Genomic DNA, 16,332 nt, shown 5'->3' on the forward strand with positions numbered 1-16,332 from the left:
TTGGATAATGAAGGGTAAATGAGTGGACCTAGATATCAAGCAGTGACTTGATATTTTTTGAGTGTCCGCGACACGTGAGCTGTTATTTGGTTCTGTGGGCACTGTGGAGGAGTAAGGCGGGATGTAGGGAAGCAACCTGGGTGGAGTCCAGGCGGATATGAGAGAACAGCCAAAGCTTTCTGGGGAAAGATGGCGCTAGAGGGCAGACAATTGGCCCAGGGGGATCCCCTAAGGAAATGTCTTCAAAGCCCAGGAGCAGGAGTGTTGGCATCAAAAAAAGTGGACTCACAGGGCAGGTTCTCACCATTTCTACTCGTAAGTATTCACCCAACCACTCACCCGCAACCACAGACACCACCTTAGGCTGCTGATCTTGTTCTAGAATGTGGGTTAATGGTATCAGACAACCAGAACCTACCTTACTTAAAGGCCAGAGACGGCAATGGTGATAAGGATTTATTCGAAGAATGTATAAGCTTCTCTCTGTGCTGGGCACTGTTCTAAAATATTGGAAATACAGTGAAAACAACACAAAGCCTCTCCTCTCATGAAGAACAGAAAAGAAACAAATATATCCTTTGTTAGGTGCTGATAAATGCCAAAAATAAAAATGAAGTAGGGCAAGAAGGATATGACTTGCAAGGTATGGGGGTTCCTATTTTATAAAGCGTGATGAGGCAGACTTCTTTGATAAGGTGACACTTGAGCAGGGAATTACAAGCAGAAAGACAGTAAGGCTCTGATATCCAGGGAAGAATTTTCCAGGCAGAGGTCATGAAAACACTCCGAGCCTGGAGCTTGTTCAGCGTATGTGGGAACTGCAAAGAGGCCAGTGAGCCAAGGCAGGGGGAGTATGTAGGCAAGAGCTGGAGACGGGATCAGAGAGAAAGAAGGGAGCAGGGGCCAACTGGGAAGGGTCTGGGAGGCTGTTTCATGGATTTGCTTTTGACTCCAAGTGAGTTGGGAAACCATGAGGGGGGTCTGAATTAGCAAACCTATGGACAGCAGCACTTTGGCTGCTGTGTAGAAAAGAGATAGTAGACAGCAGGGATCTAAGCAGGGAGACCAGTTAGGAACCTATTGCACTAATCCAGGCAGAGAGGGCAAAGGAATTGGACCCAGTGGGAGCAGTGAAGTCCATGAGAAGTAGGATTCTGGATGTTCTGGAGGTACAGCCCGCAGAGTATGCCTACCCTACTGGACACGAGACAGGAGGGAGGGATGTGACCAGAGAAATGCTAAAAGTCTCTCTGTCTGGGGCTTTTATCTCTGCCTTAAGTTCTACCATCAACCCTTCCTTTGGGTTAAGCCATTACAAGGGGCCCCTGTGACAAGGTAGTCACTGGCCAAACTTGTGTTCTAGATACATCAATCAATGCTAGATCAACAATTATTCGAACAGTCTAGGAAAGAGAAAAGTGTCTAAGAGGATGGGACAGGGTGGGGGGGCATGCATAAGTGAATTTGGATTGAGAACTGTTTAGGAAGTCACTGCTAACTGATTGGACAAGGCAGGAGAGAGAAGGAAATAGCTTGCCGTGACTAGTGAGTTACAGTGCTATTAACTAAGAATTGGAAAAGGAGGGAAAAAAACAACCCCAGGAAGTTGGAGGTAGGTCTGGAAAGAGAGATTATGAGCCCCATTCTGAGTGGGTGACTTTGAATCAATTGTGCAAAAGCCAACAGATAAATCCCAGGAGGTGTGCAAATAAGTGGGAGGCTTAGACAGGCCCACTGCAGTTTTTCCCTTGATTTCTTTTGAAACACAATAGTGCCTCCCTACCTGAGCCAGAAAATCTAAATCGGAATATCTAAAAGAAGTGTCATTTGATTATTTCCTAATAAGCCTAGTCACTAAAACAAGGCTACCAGAATCCAATCCCTTCTAACATGACAGGATCCTTCGAAGACCTGTCTTAATAAGTTAAATTTGCAAATAACAGAACAAGCATTGCACCACTTAAAATAACACGAAACAACGTGGTTTAGCCATATTCGGTTTTTTCCAGTAAGAGTGCTAAATTCTGAATATGAGAATAACACACACAGACTTCTCAAACTTGTTTTTACATGTCTAAGCTCAAAGTTGGTAAACTAGAATTAAGGTTTTCATCCAAAACCCAAACATTAACATTGAACATCAGACTTCTCAATCCCACTTTACAGTGGAAATCAAGAACCAGATCAAACTTGAAATCAAACAATTGATTAAAGGTCAAGGGCATCTACTGACCATGCTCTGTACTGGGAATTCCAGGATGAATACGGCATAACCTCCATGCCCCAGGAGATTCACGACCTACCAAAAGGTCTGAGGTGCCCTCCCCCTGCATTAGGGAGCCTGTTTACAGAGTTGGCATAGGGTTGATATCCTGTCTGGAAATGCAGAGCCGTCACTCAACTGCGGCAACATTAGAGAGACTTCTTACCACTACAATTTCTCTGATAGTTGTTTCTGCTCCAGAATAAACACTGCTGAGCTTCCAACTACACTATAAACCAGCGAAAGGCAGGCAATGAACATACATATTTATAGAGCACCACATTTACTGCAGACCCACGCAACTCTCAAACCAATAGCTACTGGACTCCTCTTGCAGAAAGGCATTTGAACACAAACACTCTCCTAAAGAAACCTTCATGAAGTGTTGAATCAGAGAACCTCCGAATTTCTCCAGGGGGTTTGCCTCCTCCTTTCATTTTCTTTTCTTTTTTTCTCCTTTCCTTCCTCCTCCTCCTTCAGATATTTAGCTACCTACTCAGAATTTCCTTTTTTTCAACTAATTTGTGAAAACAAAGGTTTTGGCCCAGATTTCTTAATGCTCATTTCAACCAGTAGAAGAAAAATTATTTTGTGCAAATACTTGCTGTCAAGGAGCTCACAGTTTGGGGCACCTGGGTGGCTCAGTCGGTTAAGCGACTGCCTTCGGCTCAGGTCATGATCCTGGAGTCCCGGGATCGAGTCCCACATCGGGCTCCCTGCTCGGCGGGGAGTCTGCTTCTCCGTCTGACCCTCTTCCCTCTCGTGCTCTCTATGTCTCATTCTCTCTCGCTCAAATAAATAAATAAAATCTTTAAAAAAAAAAAAAAAGGAGCTCACAGTTTAGTGAGGGAAGGCAGACCAACTAAGTGGTTATCAGAAATACCACATTGCCAAGCGCTAGAAATGAGGTAATGAGGATGCTACGGAGCTGGAAGGAAGGGGCACTTGGTTGTGAAGGGGTTTAGGGGGAGGTGAGCTGATCGGTCCTGGCTTCACAGAGACCTGCAGCCATATACTGCTCTGTGACTCCACCTAGGGGAGCTGAAAAAGAGAGGGTGATGGAAGCCAAGATGGGGACTGGTAAGCATGTAGGTCAAAACAAGTAACAGTAGCCAGGCTGCTTCCAAATCCCCATAAATTCCTTCTCCTTGAGCTGTGCCATCTTGGCTGACTTTCCAGTTCTGAATCAACCCGCTTCTCACCACCTCCTCTGCGAGCATCCTCTGAACCGATGCGATAGCGCCCCAACTCTTCTGTTTCCAGAACTTTCCATGGCAGTCCTTTCTCTGCGCGGCAGCCAGAGTGATAATTGGGCATTAATCATATCATGTCACTCCCCCGCTTCAAACCTTCCAGGGGCTTTGCACTGCACTTTTAAGCCATGGTAAAGACCTCTGATAATATAAAGATCGACATGATCCAGGTCCTGCCTACCTCTCCAGCTTCATTCCCCCACTACCGCTGCTCTCCTGTCTCACACCCACAGCCTGCCTTTCCTTTCCTAGAACTTACCAAGCTTATTTCTCTTAGGTCCTCCTCACTTTTTTCCCCCCTCTGCCTAAAATGTTCTTCCCTCAGATCTTCTCAGGGTCACTTATTATTTAAGCCCTGGCTCAACGTAACCAGCTCAGATAGGCCCTTCGCCACCCCCCCCCCACCCCCCGCGGCAAAGAGAGTGCCCCACCCCTCTCACATTTTTCCTATCTTCTTTTCTTTAGAGCACTCCTCACAGAGTTTCCCTTCATTCCAGACTTGGACTGTTTTGTTCAACGTATCCCCAGAATTTAGAAATTATCTTTGTGGAATAAACTAATTCTCATTGGAATGTTCAAGTATAATGAATATCGTGTCTCTACAACAGTAAAACAAACCAAAAAAATGTGTTCTTCCCTCCGTCTTACCATTGAATTTTGCCTCTGTTATTGTCATGTTGGTTTATTGTTCCAGCATCTGGTAGCAGGGAATAAAACTGAAGAGTGACACCCAGTGAACACAGTAAAAGAGCCACTATTTAGCAAGGGCTTATTATTTACTAGGCAGTATACACACATTGCATGTTTAAATCTCATAACACCTTCGTTATATGGTTTTAACCCCATTACCGAAGGCATTTTCAAATAACTTCTAAATGACATGTGTAGAGTGCCCAGTTCCAGGATATTCCACCCACCCCCGTCTCAACTCTGAGGATTCAAACCTTAGAAAAACAAGTTAATCTTTTCCATGCACACCATTTTTCCCATAATTGATGCCACAGAAAGAGTGTCTGGACTAGTATTACAATAAGGAAGCAAAGACAGCATGAGAGTATGACATTTGATTGCCATATCTATTGTACATATTAGAGTATCAAATACGAATCTTCTCATTGGTATATGGTATATAGTTTCTGAACATTTGTAAAATATGTTTATGACATGTATCAGTAATCCAAAACCAAGGGGACTTTTAGGCTAGCTGTCACTAGCTATTATGTCTTTAGCTCGTACAGACATGTATTCTCTCCTTCATTTATATAAGAAGGTAAAAACAAATACCTGTTAACTTCCTATTTGGAAATTTCTTGAACTATAGTACTAGGTTAGATAGTATCACATCTTGATATGGCAGACCATAAAGCGAAATAAATCTCTTTTTGCTCCTTGGGGCTATTCTGGATTTTGAAAGGCATTGCTATTGTGGGGCTCATGACAAATTTTTAGAACTTCTTGGTATTTTCTTTCACATCAGGGTAACTTCTAAAAAGAAAGAAATAACAACAACAACAAAAATAAGAGTGCTTTATAATGATGACACTTTCTGGAAGTCATTTGGATTGTAAGTTGCTAGAGGTATGTCTTGTTGTGACAGGGTACCCCGGCGGCCACGGGGTTCCATGTGCCACAAAAACATTATTTTCACATTACTTTCCTTACCATTTTAGCTTCAGATCGGATATCATTAAATATTGTGATTAAATGGCATTCCTTAGAGCTTAACCCAAACAACTGTTAAAGGAGAGAGGGGAAAAGAAGCATTTATCTCATATACACAGTGAAGAATAGTGGAAAAAAGCCAGGACCACCAAGATTTTGTTCCATAACTATATTCCAGAAGCTTCCAAATATTTCCCCAAGCACTTTCCCAGACACAGCCAATCCCAGGCAGCCCATCCACGTGCCCATTTCCCATCTGTCTCCTGCCCACTTCATCACCCTTTGAGCGTCACCCTAATTATTCCTCAGCAAATCTCCAAAAGATCTGATCGAAGATGGGAAAGGCATAAAGTAAGAGAAGGTTTTTCTTTTAAAAAATTAACTTCTAAAGTCTACATCTCTGGTATGCTCCACTGTCCCCCGCTAGGTAATCCTATATTCCTGAGTCTGACTCTTAGGCTCCATAATTCATGTGTTTAGTTGATTCACATTTTAAGAAGTGTAAGACACCTGAATATTTAGACTGTAAGCTGCTTCAGACAAGCTACGCTATCCTCCTTTGAGGCGTCGATAATATTTTAGCACAACACAGATGCTTAAACTAATAACAGGTTTACATGGTTTAAAGGGAACAAACACAGGATCGTATATTTATGCTCCAGATTACAGTTTTCCCTCTCTCCCAGCATGTCAGAGAAGCACAGATGTTAGTGTTTGAGGACCATGTGTAATCCCACAGCCCCGGGAAGCTGACCTCTGTGATGGCCTCAGTTCGGCGCCCCCGCCCCTTCCTCGTGGCCTCATGTCTGCCCCCAGCCCCCTCCACCCCAGCCAGCTTTCTAGTCACAGGTTGGAGCAGCCTTAAATCATCCTAAGGCTGGACTGTGGTTAATGGGCATCCCTGGAATGCCCACAGATGACCTTTCCTTTGCATCTACTTGTTTGCAAAGACTCCTATTTCAGCTAGAGTTGGTGTCGAGTCTGAAGACCACCTAAAACATGAGGGCTTCTGTTGCAGGAGAAGGCGGAGGGACGCAGAGAGTGGCTCTGGAAGAGAAAAAGGTCTGCACTGTGTTTCCTCCTTGGCCAAGCGCTGACCACCCCTCCCAGTCAGGTGGAGCACGGAAGGGGACTTTGCTGGGGCTTCAGTCGACCACTGGGAGAGGGTAGGGCACAAAGGAAGAGACCCCAGGAAGTTACTATGTGCAGGGGAACAGCATGCCACTGAGTGCTAGGGATTTGGGTGACATGATGAAATTCATACCAAAACAGCATGAAAGCACATTTTATGACAGCTAGAAATAGCCAAGTATTGTCAAAGCTCCCATGGAGTCATCCATTCAGAAACCGAGGCGTTAAAAGAATCTTGGACAGATGGGGTGAGCTGGACAAGGAGAGACAGGAAGGGTCCACACTGGGTGCAGAAAAAGACCTTGATGAGCAAGGATTCAGAGTTTAGAGCGTGGTCAGAAAGCAAAGACTTAAGCAGTATTTTACTCTCTGAACAGGAAGGCAGGTGGGGAAATATGGGAAGAGAACATTCCTTGGAGGGTGAAAACCTGGAGACTTGCCAGAGGAGAAAAGGGGGCTGATCTAAATGGAGCCCCTTCCACTTCATTATCAGAAAGGACCTACTTGGTCAGAACAATGATCAGCCCCTTGGGAGACAGAGGAGAGAAGGCGTATTTATGTTAAATTAACTCTAGAAAACAGAAGGACATAAGCTCCAGCTAATGCCTTCACTGTCCCTAGAAAGGCATTTATGTGCATTAAAGATTCACACATCCCTGCAGATACCTGCCAAAAGGAATTATCCAGCTGCAGAAGCCGCTCGACTTCACTCCTACCCAAGGTATGTGTTGGTCAATTCCACGTAGACAGGATTCTCTTATACGCTTTGTTCCTTTAAATGACCGAAGTAAAAGTTTTAAACTATTTTAAAAAACACATCAGATCACAAATGTCTTAGGTGTCTTACAATGTCTTAATTTACTATATTCTTAATTTATCTTTGGTGGATCCAAGTCAACCTTTCAGAGCTATGAAACAGAAGAGAGAAACTCAGAATGTAAACCACTGGAACCCAATCTTGTATGCAACCACAGAGTATCACTAATGTATTCAATGGATATTTACTTAGCAACAAATATCAATAAATTTCACTGATGTTAAGATGTACATTTTTCACAACTTACGGATGTATCTTATAGGAGAGGGTGTCAATTTTACTGACACCATTTCCTCTTAGTGGGACCTTAAAAGATGGTCTAATTCACAAGTATCTTAGATTTGATGAGACAGGAACTCATAGTTATCATTCAAGTCACAGTTCCTAACGTTACCTTCTCTGAGAGGCTTCCTGGAGCACCGGTCTAAGGTGGCCCACCCATTACCCTGATTCTTCCCCCTTGGTCATCCCATCTCCGTGGAGATCACATCTCTTGTGTTCACCACTATGCCCAGAACCTGATCAGGCATCATTCTAAACATGGTAAGTTCTGATTAACTGGCTCTGGAATGAAGGAAAGTTACCATTTACTGAGCAATTACTACATGTCAGAACCTGAACTAAATGTTTTACTGAGGCAAATCTCATTTAATCCTAGCAATTTAGAGGTCATTCTTATTATCTACTTTTAAGTGGAGAAGCCAGGACTAGACCTCGGCACATCCTGACTTCAAAAACCAGACCCATAGGCACGATGCTATTCTGTGTATCACATATAAAGTCTGGAAAGAGTTCTGTGCTAGTCCAAAGCTATATGGGAAGATCCCTGAAGCTACAGAGAAAAATAAAACTTCCCCCACCCTCAAAAAGTAATATTTGTCTACTGGGGATCACCACATTCCTCTGTCTTTCCAAGTGCCTCATGTGTAAGGTCCTGTGTTAATATAGAAGTGCAGGTGTCTACATCTCTGCCTGATAAGATGAGGAGAGGCTCCATAGGAGTGATGGATATTTAAACTTTGTATGGAAAGATTCCACCATCGATGACAGACAGCATAGCCCAACTTAGGGCTCTCTGAGTTACCTGCACTGATAGGCACATAGAGTATGCATGGGAGGTGCCAGAAGAAAAGTAGGTCCAAGGGCCTTGGGTGCCACGCTGGGGGGTTTGAACTTCATTTCATATGATCAGTACTCTTCATCAATAACCCATTTCAGTGTGGGCTTTACTCCATCTCAGCCAAGCTTCTCTCCCATTCAGCATCCAACTGAAGGAAAAATATTGAAATTTGGCACTGGCATTCCCATGTCAACTGATGGCTATGTCGAACAGACCTCTAAGGCTAGTATAAAGAGAAAATAGAGAACGACTGGAAAAAGGAATGACAAAGGAGATTTGATTATAAGTCCATTTCTATTGAGCCAGCTTAAATAGAGCCTATTGGTTATTTTGGGTTTCTGCAAAAATACTGAAGGATACCACAAACATAGCCTATTTCATTTAGGACAGAGGTGACAAACTATGGTTATAGGTCAAGGCCAGCCTGCAGCCTGTCTTACGTGGCAGTCGAGGAAAGATCAGTTTTAATATTTTAAAAGGACTGTAAATAAACAACATTCCCCTCCCCCACACAAAGAATATATGGCAGAGGCATCCAGGTGCCAGAAAATACTTACTATCTGGCTCTTTACGGGAAAAGGCTTACCATCTAGCGTCCTCCGCCACCTCTATTCTGACACAGGTCATCTGAGTTAGTGCCTAGTGTGACCAGACATGTAGAGAACTAGATCTATCTACCACCTCAGAAATGAAAGCCAATTCAATCGTATGATAATTTATTGCTTTAGGAATTCCTCTTAGGAGAATTCTAAATTTTTAGCCGATTGTTAGACTCACACCCATTTCAACTTTGTCTTTGATATTTTAAGATGTCCTCCTTACACTCAAGGGCTTGCTGGCTTTTGGCCACCTGTTGTAACGGTTTTGCCTTTCCTCATGCTGGTGGTAAGTGGCTTCTGCAGGCCCCATAGCAGCCTGGTTATTAAAGCTTACCAAAACAACTTTCTTAATTAAAGACCCGTGAAAACCCTGCCTCTCCTCCCATCGGGTTAGTACATCAAGCGGGTGTAGCTGGAATCTTTTTCCAAAACTTAGCCTCACATGCTTCAAGTCGACTTTTTCTCCAGGATTGTATGGGATGGGGGAAGGAAGAAGAAGAAGGTTATGGGTTTTTGGATCCACGAATGTAACATACTTTAGCTTTCCATCAAAGAGTAATTCAATATTTACCAAAAGAAGATGTTTAGGCTTGGAAATTTTTACTTGGCTTCTATCTCACCAGAAAAACTTTTTTTTTTTTTTGGGGGGGGGGGTAACCTTGTATATACAGATTGAAAAGATAGCAAAGCATGACTCAAACATGAAAACTATTCTAGATATACAGTCAACTCCTGATCACTGGGAGAGGAATCACCCAGGCATACTGGAAGTTGTTCTGTAGCATCTGGGTAACCTGTGGCCCTGTTATCCTACAAACAAACCCGGGCCCCCTCACTAGGAGGATTAGCCTACACTTCTATTATCGTTGCTAAAACATCTGTTGCTTTTCATCAGCGTGAGCAATATAAAGCTGAACGTGTAGTTGTCTCTTAATTACTTGAAAGCTGGCTCTGTAGTCCTAAGTTCTACTTGGCACAGACACCCATGGCTCTTTGGGGTCTTTGGGATCAGCCTTTCATTTTATCAAGATTGATGCAGGCTGTGATGAAACATTAGTAGTTGAGATGCTTGCCACCTCCAAATACTCGGCTGCTTACAGTCTCTGTCCAGAAAATGTTCCCATTTCCATCCCTGCTGAATACATGACCATTTTGCTTTAGGAACCATGTTTTTCCTAAGACAAAAGAGACAAGTGATTTTTTTTTTCTGAAAGAATGAACCATTACAATTAACAAAACATATGTCCCTATGCCACCATCATTTCTAGATTGTACCGACTGGGGTAAAGACAAGTGAACCTGGGTTAAATCACAGTTCTGCTAGTAGAGAGCTTTGTAACCTCCAGCAAAAACACTCACTCCTGGGACTTGGTTTATCAACAACAATCACCTTTAAAGCACAGAATGTGGCAAACACAATGGATCGTCTCATTAATAATCATCAATGCTCAGCATGACTCCACAGGGAAGAGTCATTATTTCCTAAATTTACAGAGGAAGAAATGGGTAAAGGTGAGATAATTCAGAGAGAGTGACTACCTATAATTGTTACATTTTCCTGATTATAAAATAATCTACGTCTAAATAATTTCCTTAGAGGGGTCAAGGTCTCAGTGCTAATGAGCTGTAGGGAGGCAAATTTCATTCACGGGTTAATTCCAGAGCACTTGGTTCTTCCCAACTCATGCTTTCCCAAATCTTTTTTTTTTTTTTAAGACTTTATTTATTTATTTGACAGAGACACAGTGAGAGAGGGAACACAAGCAGGGGGAGTGGGAGAGGGAGAAGCAGGCTTCCTGCTACGCAGGGCGCCCGATGCGGGGCTCGATCCCAGGACCCTGGGATCATGACCTGAGCGGAAGGCAGACGCTTAACGACTGAGCCACCCAGGTGCCCCTGCTTTCCCAAATCTTTAAGATGCAGGGGCTGACCAAGATCATCCAGGCATTCTAGCTTTAATATTCCATGCATCTAAATCCCTGCAGGAGGATTAAAAGGTGATAATTATTTGAGAGACCAACCACCAGCAATGAAAACAGGAGGGAGAACGCTGCAAAAAATGGATTGCAGCCAATAAGAATCAGGGCACAGGGGCGCCTGGGCGGCTCAGGCGGGTAAGCATCTGCCTTCGGCTCAGGTCATGATCCCGGGGTCCTGGGATGGAGCCCTGAGTCGGGCTCTCTGCTCAGTGGGGGGCCTGCTTCTGCCTCTCCCTCTGCCTGCCACTCTGCCTACTTGTGCTCTCTGCCAAATAAATAAATAAAATCTTAAAAAAAAAAAAAGAATCGGAGCCTAGATCCAGGAACTGCTTTTAGTTTACTAACAGCTCAAAAGATTCAGTGCTACTCAAGCAATCCCCATATGTATGTGTCAGATTACGAACCGTTAAATCTTAATTAAATCACTCAAAATCATAACCTCAAAGGAGAACAAAATAGTACGAGTTATTCTTGGTTTTGAAAAATTACACTGCTGCTTTCTATTGATTTGTTTAAAAGTGATTGCTTAACGTCTTCGGAGCACAGACTGAGTGTCCCATGGAAACATTTAAGCTTATACCTGGTAGCATCATCCATATTCAAGTCACTGGAAGAATTGGTGCCCACGGTGAAGATGGAGATGAGCAGGGAAACCAATCAAGGAAAGCATGATTGGGTCACGGATCCGACTGCCAGATAATTTTCTCACTTTGCCCCTCAACAATAAGCTTCGGAGAGCGGATGCAGGACGGAAGGGGAAGGTCAGGCAGTGATGGCTATGGGTGACCTATGCAGTATGAGGTCAGCAAGATGGGACAACATTTCTTCAGGTGATTTGGGGGCCTGACAGGGGCCTCAAATCGGACAAAAAGGAAAGTGAAGAATTAGGGATCCAGACTCAAAGACACTAAAGGATCATATGTCAAACCATCACTTTTCTATGTAAGTCTTGAATATTATAGCCCAAATCAATATCACCAGAGGTTTGGGGCAGGGGGAGTGAGCATGAAGCTTTAGAAACTATCTGGTTCCTGTACATCGCTTTATAATCGGGAAGCCAAGGGCCCCGGAGCGAGTAGCCTGCTCAGGTCTCAAGTTAGAATAGAGTTTTCTTATTCCCGGACACGACGGGCTTGGGAATGTCTTAATAGCGTCTAATCAAAGTCCAAAGCCTATAAATTCTTTAAAAGTCAGTCAACTACAGAAACTGAGAAGCCAGAAGCAGCTGATTTTAACACCTGATAACTATTTTCACAGAATTTACACGACCTATCTAGGCCTGGAATTCTGTGAGATGACAAATTTGACCTAGAGTCAACATCCTGGACTCCTCCTGGTTTAAATACGAAACACGAGGTAGTCCGGTATCCACCCCGTCGGCAAACCCCCACACCAACTCTCCCCCGGAGCTCCACATAGATGCCGGCTGGAAACAGCCTTCCCCGGGGCTCCCACTCAACGATTTCAAAAATCTGTGCAGTAGCCGGGGCCACCTGAGGGTGGTACAAACGGAGCGTTAAGGACCAGAACTTAATACAACAGCGGCTCTACAAACAAGACTCCAAGGCGCACTTGAAAAGTCACCCACCTCATTGTCTCCCAAGAAGCGAAAGAAATATAACAGCTTAACTTCTCCCAGTTAGAACCTCCTTAGGCGTCTGGTTTAGGAACCAGACTCTCAACGGAGGACACAAAGAGGGGCTGGGCTTGGGGCATCCCCCGCAGACCCCCGCCGTCCTCCGAGGCCAGGAGGTCGGCAACGTCCCAGCGGACCAGGTGCTACCATTTACCCCCGTGACGGAGGAGCCACCTCAACCGCCGCCCCCCACCCCAGGGAGCATATTTGCAGCGCCGGGACCCCAAGGCTAGTTCCCACAAAGGCAGGGGTCCCCCAAGCCAAACGCGGCGCCCTGCCCTCCGACTCCCACCGCGGTTCGCCGGTCCCGGGAGGCCAGGGGCCGGGACCTGTGTTGGGGAGTTAACCTCGGGTGTCTGGCCGACGCGTCCCGTTTTCGGACGATCCTGTTCGAGTTGTGGGGTTGGGGTTTGTAACACTCCTGGGTGCACGCAGAAACCCCTTCTCGGAGCGGGCGGAGGGGCGGGAGCGCGGGGCCGGCAGATCGAGGCTGCGCTGGGGCTGGGGCCGGGACTCGGGGACCGGGAGTCCCCGGAGCCCGGGCGGCGGCGCGTCGCCCCCTCCAGGCGGCGGCGGGCAGCGGCGGGCCCCGGGTCCCGGCGGCGGGGGCGCGCTCCGGGAACACCGTCTGCCCCCACCCCGGAGGGAGCGCGCAGGGGAGAGGGGGCCCGGGGCACCACGCTCCGCCCGCCGCCACCTGCGGATTGGGGTGCCAGACCGAGGGTCCCTGGGTCCCCTCCCCATTCCCCGGGGCTCCCGGCGAGCGGTCCCATCCCTGGAAAAGGACCCCGGGCGTCGGGGCGAAGCGGGGCGCTTACCCGGAGAGGGGCGGCTCCTGCGCCGGGGTCCGCGCTCGCAGGTCGGCGGGGAAGGTGCGGCTGCGCTGCGCGGGCTCCGGCTCCGGCTCCCGCGCCCGCCGAGCGCCCTGCGCAGCCGCTCGGGCTCGGACTTCCTCTTCCTCGGCTCGGCCCCGCCGCTCGGCCGCGCTCCCCGTCTCGGCCGCGCCCGGGCCCGCCCCTCCCAGCGCCGAGATGCCGCCGGCTCGGCCGCCGAGAGCAGCGGATCTTCGGTCCCTCCTCCCCGCGGCCCCCGGGCGAGCAAGGTGGGGAGGAGGAGGGGGAGAGCCGAAGAGCGAGATTAAGCACTTGGACTTGTCACTGGAGCATTGCCAAAGAGCGCAGTCAAATTACAACCCCTGGGGGAATTTTTTTTTTTTTTTAAATCCCAGCTACCGTTTTCGCAGACACATCATTTTTCTTCATTTTCCGGGATCCTCGGGTCTATCTTTCTCTTGGACGTGATAATTTCCCATACAATTTCCTTAAAATAATACCAAAAATCATTTCTTTAAGTCAACTTTCTAGTATTGCACAGAAGCTTTGGGGTAATACTATGTAAAAAGAGGGGGGAAGCTCAGGTTTTCAGACATCATTACCCTAGTCACCTAAGTTCATGTACCAAATAACCTTTGCTTAGAGAAAGTAAAAGTGAAAAGGAGCGAAGAAGACTAACCTTTGTAATAGCCTGATAAATGTTTAAAGGCGCCGGCTCTGCAGTAAAATTATGACTTCAGTCAAAGGTGCCTAGGATGACCGTCAAAGGCATGCGAAGTGATTTCTTAACACTTATCCCGTCAAAAGCAGACATGCCATGTTTGCCTATTGGCTCCATTAGGTTTTGTAATTTGTAGGAATGCATTCTCACACCGTTTACAGACCTCCAGCTTTACCAGTTATTAGCTATGTGACCTTGAGCAAATTAGTTACCCTCTCTGTGCCTCAGTTCCCTCATCTGTAAAATGGGGATAGTAATGGTAGTACCTACCCCAGAGCTGCTGTGTGTGATTTAAACAAGGTAATGCACAGGAAAGGCTTAGGAGACTAAGCCTGGATAATAAAGCCTAGATAAAAGCTGTTACCGTTGTTGATTATCTCCTTTCGTCCGCTTTTATGCGTGTACCTGATTATGGAGAATATAATAAAGATCTGAAACAAAACAAGGTTTTGTGCAGTAAGGTTACACATGTCACAGTTCTTGCCCCACAACGTGCAGTTTATGTTCAGTTTTACAATTTATTTTGTCTCCGCGACTGACTTGTATTACCTAAAGCGATGAGACTGGGTTATGCTTGGACTACACTACCACGGAAGATTTGCAATGGGACTAAAACAGATCTTTGCCATCTTCAAAGCATCGTTTCAGATGGTCGTGCAATAACCTTGTGAGGTCGACAGGACAGATGCTAGCTTCTTTCCACAGACAGGAAATGGAGGCTGGGGAGGCTTAATCAGGACCCTTTCCAGGACATGGAGCTCACACAAAACCGTGCCTATAACCTCATCTCTCTCTGTTGTTACTCGCAATAGAAGTGAGCAGGAATACCTCACACTTGTACAACATTTGTGAGCTGGTACACACCGATGGTCTTTAGCACTCCTGTGAGGTAGGTGCTGGTCTCACTTGACACTCCAGGGGCCTCAGGCTCAAAGAAGCTAATTGTTGTACGTGTGTGTGCGTGTTTGTGTGGGTGTGTATGTGTGTGTCTGCTGGATAGGGTGTTGGGGACAGCTTGGAAAAGAAGGGACGAGAATTAGGGTTTCCCAATTCCTGGAAAATGCTCTCTCTGCTCCTCTACTCCCTGACCCCACATACTCACACATTTCTTTGCGCAGAGGACTTAGAGAAGCAGTGTGATCTGACCACCAGTCGCAGACTCTGTCACTTACTAGCTGCTCACCCTTAGGCAGATAACAGTTGTGAACTTTGGTTCTTTATCAATGGAATGGTTATTATTCACTGCACCTCAGTTTATTAATGAGGTGAGAGGTGGGAGGTAGGAAGTAGAAACAGGTGCGTGAAATCTCTTTTATTGATACTGAGTGCCAAGTACAGCACGAGGCACCTAATCTGCATTGCCATTCCTGATTTCCCAAATGAATGCACTAGAGAGCGATCTTGAAATCACCTGGTTTATCACACTGTGTATCTAGTTTATCTGTGTGTGCCCAGCACTTTGCTCAACTCCTAACACAACAGAAATAAAAGTTCTGTGGGTGGGTAGATGGATGGATGGATGGATGAAAGAAAGGGCAATGTAAGACTCGTGAACATGCTAGTATGTAGCCTTCCACGTTAGTAATTTCCTACTCTCCCCTTTAAGGAAAAGAATCCTTGGAATGGCTCTTTCTTTCTTTTTTTTAAGATTTTATTTATTTATTTGACAGAGAAAGCGAGAGAGCACAAGTAGGCAGAGTGGCAGGCAGAGGGAGAGGGAGAAGCAGGCTCCCTGCTGAGCAGGGAGCCCAAATTGGGGCTCAATCCCAGGACCCTGGGATCATGACCTGTGCTGAAGGCAGACGCTCAACAGGCTGAGCCACCTAGGTGCCCTTCCAATGGAATGACTTTCTAATGGTACATCTAGTATCAGGAAAATTCTCTGGGTGAGAGGTTTTCTTATTATTAATTCCAATGTCAGTCAAGGTCAAAAAAGGGAAAAAGAAACCTCTTAAAGTATTTACAAAAGAGAGATTTTATGCAAGGACTGGACTCCACAAGTGATGAAAGAACCAAGAATCCAAAAGGAGAGATGACGAAGCAGCCCAGAAATTATCAACAGCAGAAAGCCACTCCTCACTCCTCCAGGTTGGAGAAGCAGGGAGAGGGGCTGTCCTGGATGGAACCTGTTTTTGAGAGCTGGAGAAACAGCCACTGCCTTAGACACTTGCAGAGAGGGGGAGAAACACCCTGGTTTTTCCCTTCCTTTGCCCCATAACCCAACATGGGTTGAACCCAGCTGACAGGGGAACCCAGAACACTCAGCCTATAGAGGTGCCCATTGCCACCCCTGTAATCCTGTGATACTGAACAGAAAA

At 45.9% G+C, this 16,332-nt stretch overlaps 1 protein-coding gene across 6 annotated transcripts in view; it reads right to left on the bottom strand.

Moving 5' to 3' along the window:
* PLEKHG1 (pleckstrin homology and RhoGEF domain containing G1) overlaps window positions 1-13,469 on the bottom strand; it is a 220,157-nt gene extending 206,688 nt beyond the window's left edge. For 2 of the 6 annotated variants that reach the window (XM_027602557.2, XM_027602558.2), the window contains exon 1: window positions 13,279-13,409. The gene's annotated coding sequence lies outside the window, so the exon portion shown is untranslated. Of the gene's footprint in view, window positions 1-8,210; window positions 8,332-12,752; window positions 12,798-13,278 lie in introns of those variants that run through there. The other 4 variants (XM_027602566.2, XM_027602560.2, XM_027602563.2 and 1 more) reach the window with 4 other exon arrangements.
* Window positions 13,470-16,332: the final 2,863 nt, after the last annotated feature.

The sequence above is a fragment of the Zalophus californianus genome, chromosome 7, assembly GCF_009762305.2.
Source record: "Zalophus californianus isolate mZalCal1 chromosome 7, mZalCal1.pri.v2, whole genome shotgun sequence".
Classification (NCBI taxonomy): domain Eukaryota; kingdom Metazoa; phylum Chordata; class Mammalia; order Carnivora; family Otariidae; genus Zalophus; species Zalophus californianus.